The sequence below is a fragment of the Thermobia domestica genome, chromosome 12, assembly GCF_964235325.1.
Source record: "Thermobia domestica chromosome 12, izTheDome1.hap1.1, whole genome shotgun sequence".
In the NCBI taxonomy this organism is placed as follows: domain Eukaryota; kingdom Metazoa; phylum Arthropoda; class Insecta; order Zygentoma; family Lepismatidae; genus Thermobia; species Thermobia domestica.
In genome coordinates this window covers 202,304,780-202,324,581 of record NC_137465.1, presented here as the reverse complement: position 1 = coordinate 202,324,581, position 19,802 = coordinate 202,304,780, and the positions used below count along the sequence as shown (strand labels likewise).

The following is a 19,802-nucleotide window of genomic DNA, read 5'->3' as shown; positions in this document are numbered from 1 at the left end:
GGAAAATCTTTTTTCAGATCACTCATTCTGAATAAGACTTTCCTTATTCACACCAGAAAATACCGGGATGTTACCTAACATACTGTACAGATCCAACGCCGCTTTCTTCCTTCCCCATTCGTTTCTTTCTTCTCCCTTTTCGGAGAATATGCTTGCCAAAGAACATCATCTTTCATATATGATGGGCTTAAAACCATAGGTGCCAGTAATGGCCAGATGACGGAACGAGCGTATGAATAAAATAAATAAATCGACCACTCCTCCTCCCCACACACCTCCAGATGGCGATTCTTGTTCGCCGGGTTCACTTCATAAGGCACCCATGAGATCAAGGATTCCATCTTACCAACTACGTGTACCTATAGAATGATAGTGGTATTCTGTATGTCTAACTCGTATGCAACTACACGAGTACGTTTCCGAATGTATTTTTAAACAGTGTTCCTCAGGAGTTCATCATAATATGGTAATTGTCAGTATCTGTGGTACCGGCTAACTCGGGTATTTTGCTAGTGGTACCATTGGTCTTTACTTTTGATAATGACAATAATTTCAGCCTGGAGTCGGTCTAAAGGTATTCTAGTGGCACCATTAAGTGTTCTGGAAGGGTGAATCACATTCTGATTCCGTCTACGGCTGAAGAGCTTAGTTTTCAATTCGTAGCTGTCACAAAATTTTACAATTCAACGGCATATGATGCACTCGTTCACCACACCTGGTTCAAATTCATTGTTGATTATTTTTGTGGTCAGGTGTGCAGAATGTCTGAGTTTCAACGAACGAGAATTTGCGTTGAGATAGATTCATTACTAAGCACGCCGGGCAAAAAACTAGTCACCCCCACGCGAGAGTAAGGCTGCGTCGGCAAACAGGTACAGATAGCGTATTGGTAGAATCACATGGCCAAACGTGCCTACACTGCCTCGAGGCGATCAGAGGGCATTACTGTGGAGTGACACAGAACCGATCGAAGCAGCGAGTGTGCGGTAAAATGTGGAAGAGCGCGAACGTGACGGAGTAGCAAAAAGTTGCAATCGTGTGTGGCCGTTCCCATGGAAACACAGTGATGGAAGTTGCCCGATTTGTTGGTGTTTTGCGGCGGACTGTTCAACGTGTCTACAAGCAGTGGTGTAACACACGTGGCCATGAAACACGACGCAAGAGCTGTCTTCGAAAAAAAATCCTCACAGATCGAGCCCGGAGACGGGTTGCCAGGCTTGTGAATCGAAATCGCTTCCAAACCCGCCAAGAATTACTGCAGTCCGTGAATGCAGGCCCAGTCCAACCTGTCAGCGAGAGAACATTGCGATGGGAACTGCATGCGATGAACATATGGAGTCGGGTACCTCGCAAAAGACCACTGCTCGCACATGCACATAAAGTTGCTCGTCTGCAATGTTCCAATAACCATCAAACATGGATAGTAGCAGACTGGCACCGTGTTATATGGTCTGACGAATCACGATTTTGCCTATATTCGAATGACGCCCGGCGTCGTGTCCACCGACAGCCACATGTAGCATTTCACCCGCAGTGTGTGGAAGGTCAGATGCAGGCCGGGGGTGGGTCTGTCATGTTCTGGGGGTATTTTTCGTACTATGGGGTGGGCCTGCTCATTGAGATGTCCACGAACATGAACCAGCACGTTTATTTGAACATCTTGGACGAGTAGGTGTTGCCCTTCAGTAACTTTCTTCGCGATGACTTTGCTATAGACATCTCCATTTTTCAAGACGACAACAGCAGGGTTCACAGAGCTGGACTCATATGTGACTGGTTTGAGGAACACTCAGGTACCCTACCACACATCGAATGGCCCGAAAAATCGCCGGACCTCAACCCAATTGAGCGTCTGTGGGACCAGTTGGAACAGCGGGTGAAACGTTGACATCAGCATCCCCGGCGTTTGGTGCAATTGCGTGATCTTATCCTCCGTGAGTTGGTTCAATTTGATGTGACGGCCTTGCAGACTCTTGTGGACTTCCTTTATGACCGCATCCAGGCGGTTATCCAGGCCAGGAGGGCGCTACACGGTATTAACGTAAGTACCAAGGGGAGTGACTAAATTTTTGTCCGGGGTGCTTATTATCTATAAAAGATTTTGAACTCAGTGCTAAGGTATCAAATTAAAGTCTCATAAAATTATAATCTAAACATATTTTAGTTTATGTTAGTCATTCATTTCTTGGCTTGGGACAGACTTTAAAATTTTGTATAGATAATTGTAATTAATTATTTTCTGCTTTTAAGCGTTATTATTATTATTATTATTATTATTATTATTATTATTATTATTATTATTATTATTATTATTTTCTGTTTTTTTTTACATTTTTGTCGAAGTTGGTTAATATTGTTATGTTTAAAAAGATCTGATTTTTAGTGTATTTGCGAAGCCGGTTATTTTTCTTTTAAGCTTGTTTAATTTATTAATTTTTTTTATTACTCCTGTAGTTTAGTTAGATAGACTAAAGTGGATACTAACTTCTTGCAAAATGAGTCGATCTATGAAATATGAATGAGCAAATATTTTAAAGAAAAAATGTCTACGGGTAACGGAATTGTACATAAACACAAACACAGTGTTAATTAGCAGCTATTAAGGATTTTCACAGTTTAGCTCCAAAGACTGTAATCACCCTTTGATAAAAATCTAAATGGATACTGGGAGACAGTATACTTTTTCAAACGAAGAATAGTCAAAATCGTTACATCTAAGTTGAAGTTACGCGTGAGCATATATACAATGAAAATATTAATTACGCCATTAGACTGTAAATCAATAAGTAGTTTTATGGTCTATCTCCTAAGACTACTGTTAGACCCTAATGAAATGTATGTGGGATCACTGGGAAAATATCCGCTACTCTTTAAAAGAAATCATCAAAAATCAGTGAATCTATGTCAACGTTATGCGTGAGCATACATTTTGAAGTCGATTAATTAGAGTTTTCACACAGCACCCGTTGCGATGTTTCATGGTCTTGTTGCGAAGATTGTTACTAGATCGTCATGAAATTTATATGGAAGAATATTGTTTTAAGCATAAAAATAATTATCAAAATAGATGCATCTTCATCAAAGTTAGGCGTCAACAAGAACACATCCACACAGAAACACAGACAGACACAGACAGACACACACAGGTTTCAAAAGAACACCGACAACGTTTGGGAGGTGATTCCTGACATCAAGATAAGACAAAAAGTGTAGACCTACTTGGGTACACAAATGCTTCCTTTCAGAGTTATTGGCTGCCGAAAACATGAACATAATATTTCCTAAGTATAGTCTTGATCCGGTTACGGTTGGTCTTATAGTTTTGGAGCTATGGACCATTAAAGTTCATTTTTTCATGTTTTCGACAGTCTGTAACTCCGAAAGGAAGCATTTATGAATCCAAGTTGGTTCTAAACTTTTTGTCTTATCTTGATGTCAGTAATCACCTTCCAGACGTTGTTGGTGTTGTTTTGAAACATACTGTATAGGCTATATGGGTCAAATTGAAAACCTACTTCTTTTAAGTTGGTTGAAAACCCACTTTTTCTGACGCAATGATTTTGGAAGCTGGTGTCACATCTTTTCTTAAAAAAAAAAAAGTCTCTTAAGCAGTGGGTGATATACTACAAGTAAGTACTGCATATTTTGTAAAGGGCGTGAGTTAACTAGGGGTAAAAGTGAGAGGAACGCGGGAGGACAAAGTTACTCCACTTGCAGAAATATCTATGGCTTCTCCCCGCTTCCTAAAAAAATTATAATGGGCAAAGATAGGCACGGGGTACGGCGTAACGTCATCAGTGCCCCTACCTTTTCAGATCCATTTTTACGAATGGAATGAACATTTGTCTGAAACATCTTTGGGAACATCCGGTAGACTGCACGAAATAGTTCTATAAACTGAACCAAATTATTATAAATAAATAAATAAAATAAAACTTATAACGCTCAGTTCTGCGCGTTCCTTATTTATTATATCAGTTTGTTTTCAGTTTACCGTCCCTTTTCAGGGTTCAGACAACATAGGAGGTGAACCCTTAGCTCAGTGTAGGTGAGAATCACATGAATTCTAACGGGAATTGAACCCGGTCTCGCACAGTGAAGATCGGAATGTTATTTGAGTGTAGTAAGCACAAAGAGAGAATAAACTTAAAAGGGCCTGAGAAACGGTTGTGAGTACATAAACGCAAATTAAGATAGGTTATTAGTGTTCCGTTTCCCCTCGTAAGTTTTCATTTAATTTATTCCTATACTGAAGTCTTTGAGTTTAAAGTATGATGCCTTATTCAATGGTGTGAAATAATAAATTCCCAACTAAATCAAGGTTCTGTTGACCCACCCCAGAGCCAAGTAAGGGCTTTGGAGTTATAAACGATTATCTAATAAGAAACTAGGTATTCACTATTATTGTGGCTGAAAAATTGTCCAGTTCCGACTTCTTATTGATAATCATTCGTAACAGGTCGTATACAGGTCATTAGAAATCATTATTCAAAACACATTAACTTCTAAACTATACAGGTTAATCAATATTCAGAAATAAGAAAATAACTTTTTTAAGTGATAACAGTCTTTTAAGGACGATGAAATAAACGACAGTTTTTACTAAGAAGTAGAACGTGTATTTGGCCAACTCCCGTTTTAACGATTGCCAAATATTTTAATGCATTATTTAGGTCATTAAGTCTAGAATGTCTTTAATAGGCAGATTACGTAGAACAATGAAAGAAAATAGAAATGCTTTGAAAATTCTAACTGCAAAACTCAATCGTAAAAGAAAACCAGGAAGATACAAGCGCGGGTAGGAAGACAATATTAAGACGCACCTCGCAGGAAGAGAACAGAAAATAGAAACTGATTCGAGTTGGCTGAAGAGAGAAGTTAATGAACAGCTTTTGCGAATTCGGCATTGAACCTCCAGGTTCTATAGACCATACAGTTAGTATTAATTTAAAAGTTGTTTTTCAACGAACTTAAAAAGTTCGTTACTGAATTCTCTATGTCTGTGTGTCTGTCTGTTATTTCCGATTTCTTTCAATTTTGAACCCTGCATTCGATAGAACATCAAAAACTATTAGAGAAAGTGATTAAAGTTTTCGCTTCACTCTTACCGTTGCCGAGATATTGGCCAAAAACTGACCGACTTCCAGAGATTTAAGGAGCCATATCTCGGGAACCTTAAATCATAGAGAAATCATATTGGTGTTGATCAATATCTAAAAGGATAATGAACACTTGGCACCAAATAGTAACCGGTGGCCACTGATTGGCTGTCTACTGACGAGAAAGAGAAGAAGGTGCTGATAAAAAGATTTACTTTTACATCTAGGAACAATGACAGTTATCCTTCCCGCTCCATCTCTCCATTCTTTTTAAGTTCGTTTTGGCAATGTTCTTGGAGCATTCTCAACATTTTTTCCCCTGGAAACTTTGGCCTCTTAACCTTCATAGAAAGTAACGATAATATTTATCAAGTCAATTCTAGTTGAAGGTTAGTCTTGTTTGCTTTTCTGTAATCGTCCAGCAAAACATGTGTTACAAGGTCTGTTATCTGTTGCACTACCAGTAAAGTAAGTAACAGGTTTTGCAGTAGTTAGATATGTACAGTACATTGCAACCTTTAATAACAATAAGTAACTTGAATTTTGAATACATCTTTTAACAATAAGAAAGTATTTTCTTTTAAACGATTTACTGAATCAGAAAGAAATCTGCAAATAGAAAAAAATATCATGGGAATAAATATAACAAAGGTTAGCAAAGCGAGCGCTAAAACTATATAGGAAAGGGGACAAGAGTACGCAAATTTTAATTAAACTTATATATTTTGGTAAAAAATAATTACAACGGAAAATTTTTAGATGTAACACAACACTTGAACTCTCCTTTACGAAATGTGAACTCAACTTTTATATACCTCTGCCCTTGGAGGAACTATAATTCGTAAAATGAAAACATTCAAATTCGTACTCTTGCCCCTATATGTGGGGCAAGAGTACGAAATTAAAGGGGCAAGAGTACGCGCCCAAAAGAGCATTAACAATTATCACAGATGAAGGTGACTACTCCTTTATATGATGTGCATTGTTCATGCCACCATTCATGGCATCTTGCGCACTTGGTCCAGTCTTCTATTGATGGATTACTGTAGATAATATTGCATAATGGACACTCTTACACTACTTCCTCACTCTATGTTCGCCTTTGTTCTTTGGAGGGCGCCGTTTCGGAAGTAAGTTCTGCTTGAAGGGAGAGGATGTCAGAATCTCTAATTGACATCGAGAAGATAAGATTTTTTGGTTGAGTCGGAGGAGGACTGACAACCACCAAAGGAGTGCATGATGTGGACGGTCCACAAGGGCCCCTGCTTACCTCCAGTGAAGATCCAGCTTTGCTGGTTGGAGGTTTGGTGACCGATGAACGAGCAGCCGGCAGAGAAGTGTTTGATGTGGACAATCTGCATGAGCTCCTGCTTGCTTCTAGTAAGAATCCAGCGTTACTGCTTGAAGGTTAGGTAACAGATGAATGAGAACGAGAAACCGGCAGAAGAGTATTTGAAGTGGAAAGTCCGCATGAGCTCCTGCTTGTTTCTAGTGAGAATCTAGTGTTACTGGTTGAAGATTTGGTAACAGATGAATGAGAACGAGCAACCGGCAGAAGAGTATTTGAAGTGGAAAGTCCGCATTAGCTCTTGTTTGCTTCTAGTGAGGATCTAGCGTTACTGGTTGAAGGTTAGGTAACAGATGAATGAGAACGAGCAACTGGCAGAAGAGTATTTTAAGTGGAGAGTTTGCATGAACTCTTGCTTGTTTCTAGTAAGGATCTAGTGTTACTGGTTGAAGATTAGGTAACAGATAAATGAGAACGAGCAACTGGCAGAAGAGTATTTTAAGTGGAGAGTTCGCATGAACTCTTGCTTGTTTCTAGTAAGGATCTAGTGTTACTGGTTGAAGATTAGGTAACAGATGAATGAGAACGAGCAACTGGCAGAAGAGTATTTTAAGTGGAGAGTTTGCATGAACTCTTGCTTGTTTCTAGTGAGGATCTAGTGTTACTGGTTGAAGGTTAGGTAACAGATGAATGAGAACGAGCAACTGGCAGAAGAGTATTTTAAGTGGAGAGTTTGCATGAACTCTTGCTTGTTTCTAGTAAGGATCTAGTGTTACTGGTTGAAGATTAGGTAACAGATGAATGAGAACGAGCAACTGGCAGAAGAGTATTTTAAGTGGAGAGTTTGCATGAACTCTTGCTTGTTTCTAGTGAGGATCTAGTGTTACTGGTTGAAGGTTAGGTAACAGATGAATGAGAACGAGCAACTGGCAGAAGAGTATTTTAAGTGGAGAGTTTGCATGAACTCTTGCTTGTTTCTAGTAAGGATCTAGTGTTACTGGTTGAAGATTAGGTAACAGATGAATGAAAACTAGTAACCGGCAGAAGAGTGTCTGAAGTGGAAAGTCCGCATGAGCTCTTCCTTGCTTCTAGTAAGGATCTAGTGTTACTGGTTGAAGATTAGGTAACAGATGAATGAGAACGAGCAACTGGCAGAAGAGTATTTTAAGTGGAGAGTTTGCATGAACTCTTGCTTGTTTCTAGTAAGGATCTAGTGTTACTGGTTGAAGATTAGGTAACAGATGAATGAGAACGAGCAACTGGCAGAAGAGTATTTTAAGTGGAGAGTTTGCATGAACTCTTGCTTGTTTCTAGTGAGGATCTAGTGTTACTGGTTGAAGGTTAGGTAACAGATGAATGAGAACGAGCAACTGGCAGAAGAGTATTTTAAGTGGAGAGTTTGCATGAACTCTTGCTTGTTTCTAGTAAGGATCTAGTGTTACTGGTTGAAGATTAGGTAACAGATGAATGAGAACGAGCAACTGGCAGAAGAGTATTTTAAGTGGAGAGTTTGCATGAACTCTTGCTTGTTTCTAGTAAGGATCTAGTGTTACTGGTTGAAGATTAGGTAACAGATGAATGAGAACGAGCAACTGGCAGAAGAGTATTTTAAGTGGAGAGTTTGCATGAACTCTTGCTTGTTTCTAGTGAGGATCTAGTGTTACTGGTTGAAGATTAGGTAACAGATGAATGAGAACGAGCAACTGGCAGAAGAGTATTTTAAGTGGAGAGTTTGCATGAACTCTTGCTTGTTTCTAGTAAGGATCTAGTGTTACTGGTTGAAGATTAGGTAACAGATGAATGAGAACGAGCAACTGGCAGAAGAGTATTTTAAGTGGAGAGTTTGCATGAACTCTTGCTTGTTTCTAGTAAGGATCTAGTGTTACTGGTTGAAGATTAGGTAACAGATGAATGAGAACGAGCAACTAGCAGAAGAGTATTTTAAGTGGAGAGTTTGCATGAACTCTTGCTTGTTTCTAGTAAGGATCTAGTGTTACTGGTTGAAGATTAGGTAACAGATGAATGAGAACGAGCAACTGGCAGAAGAGTATTTTAAGTGGAGAGTTTGCATGAACTCTTGCTTGTTTCTAGTAAGGATCTAGTGTTACTGGTTGAAGATTAGGTAACAGATGAATGAGAACGAGCAACTAGCAGAAGAGTATTTTAAGTGGAGAGTTTGCATGAACTCTTGCTTGTTTCTAGTAAGGATCTAGTGTTACTGGTTGAAGATTAGGTAACAGATGAATGAGAACGAGCAACTGGCAGAAGAGTATTTTAAGTGGAGAGTTCGCATGAACTCTTGCTTGTTTCTAGTGAGGATCTAGTGTTACTGGTTGAAGATTAGGTAACAGATGAATGAGAACGAGCAACTGGCAGAAGAGTATTTTAAGTGGAGAGTTCGCATGAGCTCTTCCTTGCTTCTAGTGAGGATCTAGTGTTACTGGTTGAAGATTAGGTAACAGATGAATGAGAACGAGCAACTGGCAGAAGAGTATTTTAAGTGGAGAGTTTGCATGAACTCTTGCTTGTTTCTAGTGAGGATCTAGTGTTACTGGTTGAAGATTAGGTAACAGATGAATGAGAACGAGCAACTGGCAGAAGAGTATTTTAAGTGGAGAGTTCGCATGAACTCTTGCTTGTTTCTAGTGAGGATCTAGTGTTACTGGTTGAAGATTAGGTAACAGATGAATGAGAACGAGCAACTGGCAGAAGAGTATTTTAAGTGGAGAGTTCGCATGAGCTCTTCCTTGCTTCTAGTGAGGATCTAGTGTTACTGGTTGAAGATTAGGTAACAGATGAATGAGAACGAGCAACTGGCAGAAGAGTATTTTAAGTGGAGAGTTTGCATGAACTCTTGCTTGTTTCTAGTAAGGATCTAGTGTTACTGGTTGAAGATTAGGTAACAGATGAATGAGAACGAGCAACTAGCAGAAGAGTATTTTAAGTGGAGAGTTTGCATGAACTCTTGCTTGTTTCTAGTGAGGATCTAGTGTTACTGGTTGAAGATTAGGTAACAGATGAATGAGAACGAGCAACTGGCAGAAGAGCATTTTAAGTGGAGAGTTTGCATGAACTCTTGCTTGTTTCTAGTAAGGATCTAGTGTTACTGGTTGAAGATTAGGTAACAGATGAATGAGAACGAGCAACTGGCAGAAGAGTATTTTAAGTGGAGAGTTTGCATGAACTCTTGCTTGTTTCTAGTGAGGATCTAGTGTTACTGGTTGAAGATTAGGTAACAGATGAATGAGAACGAGCAACTGGCAGAAGAGTATTTTAAGTGGAGAGTTTGCATGAACTCTTGCTTGTTTCTAGTAAGGATCTAGTGTTACTGGTTGAAGATTAGGTAACAGATGAATGAGAACGAGCAACTGGCAGAAGAGTATTTTAAGTGGAGAGTTTGCATGAACTCTTGCTTGTTTCTAGTGAGGATCTAGTGTTACTGGTTGAAGATTAGGTAACAGATGAATGAGAACGAGCAACTGGCAGAAGAGTATTTTAAGTGGAGAGTTCGCATGAACTCTTGCTTGTTTCTAGTGAGGATCTAGTGTTACTGGTTGAAGATTAGGTAACAGATGAATGAGAACGAGCAACTGGCAGAAGAGTATTTTAAGTGGAGAGTTCGCATGAGCTCTTCCTTGCTTCTAGTGAGGATCTAGTGTTACTGGTTGAAGATTAGGTAACAGATGAATGAGAACGAGCAACTGGCAGAAGAGTATTTTAAGTGGAGAGTTTGCATGAACTCTTGCTTGTTTCTAGTAAGGATCTAGTGTTACTGGTTGAAGATTAGGTAACAGATGAATGAGAACGAGCAACTAGCAGAAGAGTATTTTAAGTGGAGAGTTTGCATGAACTCTTGCTTGTTTCTAGTAAGGATCTAGTGTTACTGGTTGAAGATTAGGTAACAGATGAATGAGAACGAGCAACTGGCAGAAGAGTATTTTAAGTGGAGAGTTTGCATGAACTCTTGCTTGTTTCTAGTGAGGATCTAGTGTTACTGGTTGAAGATTAGGTAACAGATGAATGAGAACGAGCAACTGGCAGAAGAGTATTTTAAGTGGAGAGTTTGCATGAACTCTTGCTTGTTTCTAGTGAGGATCTAGTGTTACTGGTTGAAGATTAGGTAACAGATGAATGAGAACGAGCAACTGGCAGAAGAGTATTTTAAGTGGAGAGTTTGCATGAACTCTTGCTTGTTTCTAGTAAGGATCTAGTGTTACTGGTTGAAGATTAGGTAACAGATGAATGAGAACGAGCAACTGGCAGAAGAGTATTTTAAGTGGAGAGTTTGCATGAACTCTTGCTTGTTTCTAGTAAGGATCTAGTGTTACTGGTTGAAGATTAGGTAACAGATGAATGAGAACGAGCAACTGGCAGAAGAGTATTTTAAGTGGAGAGTTTGCATGAACTCTTGCTTGTTTCTAGTAAGGATCTAGTGTTACTGGTTGAAGATTAGGTAACAGATGAATGAGAACGAGCAACTGGCAGAAGAGTATTTTAAGTGGAGAGTTTGCATGAACTCTTGCTTGTTTCTAGTGAGGATCTAGTGTTACTGGTTGAAGATTAGGTAACAGATGAATGAGAACGAGCAACTGGCAGAAGAGTATTTTAAGTGGAGAGTTTGCATGAACTCTTGCTTGTTTCTAGTAAGGATCTAGTGTTACTGGTTGAAGATTAGGTAACAGATGAATGAGAACGAGCAACTGGCAGAAGAGTATTTTAAGTGGAGAGTTTGCATGAACTCTTGCTTGTTTCTAGTGAGGATCTAGTGTTACTGGTTGAAGATTAGGTAACAGATGAATGAGAACGAGCAACTGGCAGAAGAGTATTTTAAGTGGAGAGTTCGCATGAACTCTTGCTTGTTTCTAGTGAGGATCTAGTGTTACTGGTTGAAGATTAGGTAACAGATGAATGAGAACGAGCAACTGGCAGAAGAGTATTTTAAGTGGAGAGTTCGCATGAGCTCTTCCTTGCTTCTAGTGAGGATCTAGTGTTACTGGTTGAAGATTAGGTAACAGATGAATGAGAACGAGCAACTGGCAGAAGAGTATTTTAAGTGGAGAGTTTGCATGAACTCTTGCTTGTTTCTAGTAAGGATCTAGTGTTACTGGTTGAAGATTAGGTAACAGATGAATGAGAACGAGCAACTAGCAGAAGAGTATTTTAAGTGGAGAGTTTGCATGAACTCTTGCTTGTTTCTAGTGAGGATCTAGTGTTACTGGTTGAAGATTAGGTAACAGATGAATGAGAACGAGCAACTGGCAGAAGAGTATTTTAAGTGGAGAGTTCGCATGAACTCTTGCTTGTTTCTAGTGAGGATCTAGTGTTACTGGTTGAAGATTAGGTAACAGATGAATGAGAACGAGCAACTGGCAGAAGAGTATTTTAAGTGGAGAGTTTGCATGAACTCTTGCTTGTTTCTAGTAAGGATCTAGTGTTACTGGTTGAAGATTAGGTAACAGATGAATGAGAACGAGCAACTGGCAGAAGAGTATTTTAAGTGGAGAGTTTGCATGAACTCTTGCTTGTTTCTAGTAAGGATCTAGTGTTACTGGTTGAAGATTTGGTAACAGATGAATGAAAACTAGTAACCGGCAGAAGAGTGTCTGAAGTGGAAAGTCCGCATGAGCTCTTCCTTGCTTCTAGTGAGGATCTAGTGTTACTGGTTGAAGATTAGGTAACAGATGAATGAGAACGAGCAACTGGCAGAAGAGTATTTTAAATGGAGAGTTTGCATGAACTCTTGCTTGTTTCTAGTAAGGATCTAGTGTTACTGGTTGAAGATTAGGTAACAGATGAATGAGAACGAGCAACTGGCAGAAGAGTATTTTAAGTGGAGAGTTTGCATGAACTCTTGCTTGTTTCTAGTAAGGATCTAGTGCTACTGGTTGAAGATTTGGTAACAGATGAATGAAAACTAGTAACCGGCAGAAGAGTGTCTGAAGTGGAAAGTCCGCATGAGCTCTTCCTTGCTTCTAGTAAGGATCTAGTGTTACTGGTTGAAGATTAGGTAACAGATGAATGAGAACGAGCAACTGGCAGAAGAGTATTTTAAGTGGAGAGTTTGCATGAACTCTTGCTTGTTTCTAGTAAGGATCTAGTGTTACTGGTTGAAGATTTGGTAACAGATGAATGAGAACGAGCAACTGGCAGAAGAGTATTTTAAGTGGAGAGTTTGCATGAACTCTTGCTTGTTTCTAGTAAGGATCTAGTGTTACTGGTTGAAGATTTGGTAACAGATGAATGAAAACTAGTAACCGGCAGAAGAGTGTCTGAAGTGGAAAGTCCGCATGAGCTCTTCCTTGCTTCTAGTAAGGATCTAGTGTTACTGGTTGAAGATTAGGTAACAGATGAATGAGAACGAGCAACTGGCAGAAGAGTATTTTAAGTGGAGAGTTTGCATGAACTCTTGCTTGTTTCTAGTAAGGATCTAGTGTTACTGGTTGAAGATTTGGTAACAGATGAATGAAAACTAGTAACCGGCAGAAGAGTGTCTGAAGTGGAAAGTCCGCATGAGCTCTTCCTTGCTTCTAGTAAGGATCTAGTGTTACTGGTTGAAGATTAGGTAACAGATGAATGAGAACGAGCAACTGGCAGAAGAGTATTTTAAGTGGAGAGTTTGCATGAACTCTTGCTTGTTTCTAGTAAGGATCTAGTGTTACTGGTTGAAGATTTGGTAACAGGTGAATGAAAACTAGTAACCGGCAGAAGAGTGTCTGAAGTGGAAAGTCCGCATGAGCTCTTCCTTGCTTCTAGTAAGGATCTAGTGTTACTGGTTGAAGATTAGGTAACAGATGAATGAGAACGAGCAACTGGCAGAAGAGTATTTTAAGTGGAGAGTTTGCATGAACTCTTGCTTGTTTCTAGTGAGGATCTAGTGTTACTGGTTGAAGATTAGGTAACAGATGAATGAGAACGAGCAACTGGCAGAAGAGTATTTTAAGTGGAGAGTTTGCATGAACTCTTGCTTGTTTCTAGTAAGGATCTAGTGTTACTGGTTGAAGATTTGGTAACAGGTGAATGAAAACTAGTAACCGGCAGAAGAGTGTCTGAAGTGGAAAGTCCGCATGAGCTCTTCCTTGCTTCTAGTAAGGATCTAGTGTTACTGGTTGAAGATTAGGTAACAGATGAATGAGAACGAGCAACTGGCAGAAGAGTATTTTAAGTGGAGAGTTTGCATGAACTCTTGCTTGTTTCTAGTGAGGATCTAGTGTTACTGGTTGAAGATTAGGTAACAGATGAATGAGAACGAGCAACTGGCAGAAGAGTATTTTAAGTGGAGAGTTTGCATGAACTCTTGCTTGTTTCTAGTAAGGATCTAGTGTTACTGGTTGAAGATTAGGTAACAGATGAATGAGAACGAGCAACTGGCAGAAGAGTATTTTAAGTGGAGAGTTTGCATGAACTCTTGCTTGTTTCTAGTAAGGATCTAGTGTTACTGGTTGAAGATTTGGTAACAGATGAATGAAAACTAGTAACCGGCAGAAGAGTGTCTGAAGTGGAAAGTCCGCATGAGCTCTTCCTTGCTTCTAGTGAGGATCTAGTGTTACTGGTTGAAGATTAGGTAACAGATGAATGAGAACGAGCAACTGGCAGAAGAGTATTTTAAGTGGAGAGTTTGCATGAACTCTTGCTTGTTTCTAGTAAGGATCTAGTGTTACTGGTTGAAGATTTGGTAACAGATGAATGAAAACTAGTAACCGGCAGAAGAGTGTCTGAAGTGGAAAGTCCGCATGAGCTCTTCCTTGCTTCTAGTGAGGATCTAGTGTTACTGGTTGAAGATTAGGTAACAGATGAATGAGAACGAGCAACTGGCAGAAGAGTATTTTAAGTGGAGAGTTTGCATGAACTCTTGCTTGTTTCTAGTGAGGATCTAGTGTTACTGGTTGAAGATTAGGTAACAGATGAATGAGAACGAGCAACTGGCAGAAGAGTATTTTAAGTGGAGAGTTTGCATGAACTCTTGCTTGTTTCTAGTAAGGATCTAGTGTTACTGGTTGAAGATTTGGTAACAGATGAATGAAAACTAGTAACCGGCAGAAGAGTGTCTGAAGTGGAAAGTTCGCATGAGCTCTTCCTTGCTTCTAGTGAGGATCTAGTGTTACTGGTTGAAGATTAGGTAACAGATGAATGAGAACGAGCAACTGGCAGAAGAGTATTTTAAGTGGAGAGTTTGCATGAACTCTTGCTTGTTTCTAGTAAGGATCTAGTGTTACTGGTTGAAGATTTGGTAACAGATGAATGAGAACGAGCAACTGGCAGAAGAGTATTTTAAGTGGAGAGTTTGCATGAACTCTTGCTTGTTTCTAGTAAGGATCTAGTGTTACTGGTTGAAGATTTGGTAACAGATGAATGAAAACTAGTAACCGGCAGAAGAGTGTCTGAAGTGGAAAGTCCGCATGAGCTCTTCCTTGCTTCTAGTGAGGATCTAGTGTTACTGGTTGAAGATTAGGTAACAGATGAATGAGAACGAGCAACTGGCAGAAGAGTATTTTAAGTGGAGAGTTTGCATGAACTCTTGCTTGTTTCTAGTAAGGATCTAGTGTTACTGGTTGAAGATTAGGTAACAGATGAATGAGAACGAGCAACTAGCAGAAGAGTATTTTAAGTGGAGAGTTTGCATGAACTCTTGCTTGTTTCTAGTAAGGATCTAGTGTTACTGGTTGAAGATTTGGTAACAGATGAATGAAAACTAGTAACCGGCAGAAGAGTGTCTGAAGTGGAAAGTCCGCATGAGCTCTTCCTTGCTTCTAGTGAGGATCTAGTGTTACTGGTTGAAGATTAGGTAACAGATGAATGAGAACGAGCAACTGGCAGAAGAGTATTTTAAGTGGAGAGTTTGCATGAACTCTTGCTTGTTTCTAGTAAGGATCTAGTGTTACTGGTTGAAGATTAGGTAACAGATGAATGAGAACGAGCAACTGGCAGAAGAGTATTTTAAGTGGAGAGTTTGCATGAACTCTTGCTTGTTTCTAGTAAGGATCTAGTGTTACTGGTTGAAGATTAAGTAACAGATCAATGAGAACGAGCAACTGGCAGAAGAGTATTTTAAGTGGAGAGTTTGCATGAACTCTTGCTTGTTTCTAGTAAGGATCTAGTGTTACTGGTTGAAGATTTGGTAACAGATGAATGAAAACTAGTAACCGGCAGAAGAGTGTCTGAAGTGGAAAGTCCGCATGAGCTCTTCCTTGCTTCTAGTGAGGATCTAGTGTTACTGGTTGAAGATTAGGTAACAGATGAATGAGAACGAGCAACTGGCAGAAGAGTATTTTAAGTGGAGAGTTTGCATGAACTCTTGCTTGTTTCTAGTAAGGATCTAGTGTTACTGGTTGAAGATTAGGTAACAGATGAATGAGAACGAGCAACTGGCAGAAGAGTATTTTAAGTGGAGAGTTTGCATGAACTTTTGCTTGTTTCTAGTAAGGATCTAGTGTTACTGGTTGAAGATTAGGTAACAGATGAATGAGAACGAGCAACTGGCAGAAGAGTATTTTAAGTGGAGAGTTTGCATGAACTCTTGCTTGTTTCTAGTAAGGATCTAGTGTTACTGGTTGAAGATTTGGTAACAGATGAATGAAAACTAGTAACCGGCAGAAGAGTGTCTGAAGTGGAAAGTCCGCATGAGCTCTTCCTTGCTTCTAGTGAGGATCTAGTGTTACTGGTTGAAGATTAGGTAACAGATGAATGAGAACGAGCAACTGGCAGAAGAGTATTTTAAGTGGAGAGTTTGCATGAACTCTTGCTTGTTTCTAGTAAGGATCTAGTGTTACTGGTTGAAGATTAGGTAACAGATGAATGAGAACGAGCAACTGGCAGAAGAGTATTTTAAGTGGAGAGTTTGCATGAACTCTTGCTTGTTTCTAGTAAGGATCTAGTGTTACTGGTTGAAGATTAAGTAACAGATGAATGAGAACGAGCAACTGGCAGAAGAGTATTTTAAGTGGAGAGTTTGCATGAACTCTTGCTTGTTTCTAGTAAGGATCTAGTGTTACTGGTTGAAGATTTGGTAACAGATGAATGAAAACTAGTAACCGGCAGAAGAGTGTCTGAAGTGGAAAGTCCGCATGAGCTCTTCCTTGCTTCTAGTGAGGATCTAGTGTTACTGGTTGAAGATTAGGTAACAGATGAATGAGAACGAGCAACTGGCAGAAGAGTATTTTAAGTGGAGAGTTTGCATGAACTCTTGCTTGTTTCTAGTAAGGATCTAGTGTTACTGGTTGAAGATTTGGTAACAGATGAATGAGAACGAGCAACTGGCAGAAGAGTATTTTAAGTGGAGAGTTTGCATGAACTCTTGCTTGTTTCTAGTAAGGATCTAGTGTTACTGGTTGAAGATTTGGTAACAGATGAATGAAAACTAGTAACCGGCAGAAGAGTGTCTGAAGTGGAAAGTCCGCATGAGCTCTTCCTTGCTTCTAGTGAGGATCTAGTGTTACTGGTTGAAGATTAGGTAACAGATGAATGAGAACGAGCAACTGGCAGAAGAGTATTTTAAGTGGAGAGTTTGCATGAACTCTTGCTTGTTTCTAGTAAGGATCTAGTGTTACTGGTTGAAGATTTGGTAACAGATGAATGAGAACGAGCAACTGGCAGAAGAGTATTTTAAGTGGAGAGTTTGCATGAACTCTTGCTTGTTTCTAGTAAGGATCTAGTGTTACTGGTTGAAGATTAGGTAACAGATGAATGAGAACGAGCAACTGGCAGAAGAGTATTTTAAGTGGAGAGTTTGCATGAACTCTTGCTTGTTTCTAGTAAGGATCTAGTGTTACTGGTTGAAGATTTGGTAACAGATGAATGAGAACGAGCAACTGGCAGAAGAGTATTTTAAGTGGAGAGTTTGCATGAACTCTTGCTTGTTTCTAGTAAGGATCTAGTGTTACTGGTTGAAGGTTAGGTAACAGATGAATGAGAACGAGCAACTGGCAGAAGAGTATTTTAAGTGGAGAGTTTGCATGAACTCTTGCTTGTTTCTAGTAAGGATCTAGTGTTACTGGTTGAAGATTAGGTAACAGATGAATGAGAACGAGCAACTGGCAGAAGAGTATTTTAAGTGGAGAGTTTGCATGAACTCTTGCTTGTTTCTAGTAAGGATCTAGTGTTACTGGTTGAAGATTAAGTAACAGATCAATGAGAACGAGCAACTGGCAGAAGAGTATTTTAAGTGGAGAGTTTGCATGAACTTTTGCTTGTTTCTAGTAAGGATCTAGTGTTACTGGTTGAAGATTAGGTAACAGATGAATGAGAACGAGCAACTGGCAGAAGAGTATTTTAAGTGGAGAGTTTGCATGAACTCTTGCTTGTTTCTAGTAAGGATCTAGTGTTACTGGTTGAAGATTTGGTAACAGATGAATGAAAACTAGTAACCGGCAGAAGAGTGTCTGAAGTGGAAAGTCCGCATGAGCTCTTCCTTGCTTCTAGTGAGGATCTAGTGTTACTGGTTGAAGATTAGGTAACAGATGAATGAGAACGAGCAACTGGCAGAAGAGTATTTTAAGTGGAGAGTTTGCATGAACTCTTGCTTGTTTCTAGTAAGGATCTAGTGTTACTGGTTGAAGATTAGGTAACAGATGAATGAGAACGAGCAACTGGCAGAAGAGTATTTTAAGTGGAGAGTTTGCATGAACTCTTGCTTGTTTCTAGTGAGGATCTAGTGTTACTGGTTGAAGATTTGGTAACAGATGAATGAAAACTAGTAACCGGCAGAAGAGTGTCTGAAGTGGAAAGTCCGCATGAGCTCTTCCTTGCTTCTAGTGAGGATCTAGTGTTACTGGTTGAAGATTAGGTAACAGATGAATGAGAACGAGCAACTGGCAGAAGAGTATTTTAAGTGGAGAGTTTGCATGAACTCTTGCTTGTTTCTAGTAAGGATCTAGTGTTACTGGTTGAAGATTTGGTAACAGATGAATGAAAACTAGTAACCGGCAGAAGAGTGTCTGAAGTGGAAAGTCCGCATGAGCTCTTCCTTGCTTCTAGTGAGGATCTAGTGTTACTGGTTGAAGATTAGGTAACAGATGAATGAGAACGAGCAACTGGCAGAAGAGTATTTTAAGTGGAGAGTTTGCATGAACTCTTGCTTGTTTCTAGTAAGGATCTAGTGTTACTGGTTGAAGATTTGGTAACAGATGAATGAAAACTAGTAACCGGCAGAAGAGTGTCTGAAGTGGAAAGTCCGCATGAGCTCTTCCTTGCTTCTAGTGAGGATCTAGTGTTACTGGTTGAAGATTAGGTAACAGATGAATGAGAACGAGCAACTGGCAGAAGAGTATTTTAAGTGGAGAGTTTGCATGAACTCTTGCTTGTTTCTAGTAAGGATCTAGTGTTACTGGTTGAAGATTAGGTAACAGATGAATGAGAACGAGCAACTGGCAGAAGAGTATTTTAAGTGGAGAGTTTGCATGAACTCTTGCTTGTTTCTAGTAAGGATCTAGTGTTACTGGTTGAAGATTAGGTAACAGATGAATGAGAACGAGCAACTGGCAGAAGAGTATTTTAAGTGGAGAGTTTGCATGAACTCTTGCTTGTTTCTAGTAAGGATCTAGTGTTACTGGTTGAAGATTAAGTAACAGATGAATGAGAACGAGCAACTGGCAGAAGAGTATTTTAAGTGGAGAGTTTGCATGAACTCTTGCTTGTTTCTAGTAAGGATCTAGTGTTACTGGTTGAAGATTTGGTAACAGATGAATGAAAACTAGTAACCGGCAGAAGAGTGTCTGAAGTGGAAAGTCCGCATGAGCTCTTCCTTGCTTCTAGTGAGGATCTAGTGTTACTGGTTGAAGATTAGGTAACAGATGAATGAGAACGAGCAACTGGCAGAAGAGTATTTTAAGTGGAGAGTTTGCATGAACTCTTGCTTGTTTCTAGTAAGGATCTAGTGTTACTGGTTGAAGATTTGGTAACAGATGAATGAGAACGAGCAACTGGCAGAAGAGTATTTTAAGTGGAGAGTTTGCATGAACTCTTGCTTGTTTCTAGTAAGGATCTAGTGTTACTGGTTGAAGATTTGGTAACAGATGAATGAAAACTAGTAACCGGCAGAAGAGTGTCTGAAGTGGAAAGTCCGCATGAGCTCTTCCTTGCTTCTAGTGAGGATCTAGTGTTACTGGTTGAAGATTAGGTAACAGATGAATGAGAACGAGCAACTGGCAGAAGAGTATTTTAAGTGGAGAGTTTGCATGAACTCTTGCTTGTTTCTAGTAAGGATCTAGTGTTACTGGTTGAAGATTAGGTAACAGATGAATGAGAACGAGCAACTGGCAGAAGAGTATTTTAAGTGGAGAGTTTGCATGAACTCTTGCTTGTTTCTAGTAAGGATCTAGTATTACTGGTTGAAGATTAGGAAACAGATGAATGAGAACGAGCAACTGGCAGAAGAGTATTTTAAGTGGAGAGTTTGCATGAACTCTTGCTTGTTTCTAGTA

At 39.6% G+C, this 19,802-nt stretch overlaps 1 protein-coding gene across 5 annotated transcripts in view; it reads left to right on the top strand.

Annotated features, from left to right (window-relative positions):
- Positions 1-19,802, top strand: part of LOC145666935 (retinol dehydrogenase 12-like) — a 311,781-nt gene that overhangs the window by 129,572 nt on the left and 162,407 nt on the right. The gene's annotated exons all lie outside the window — the stretch shown is intronic.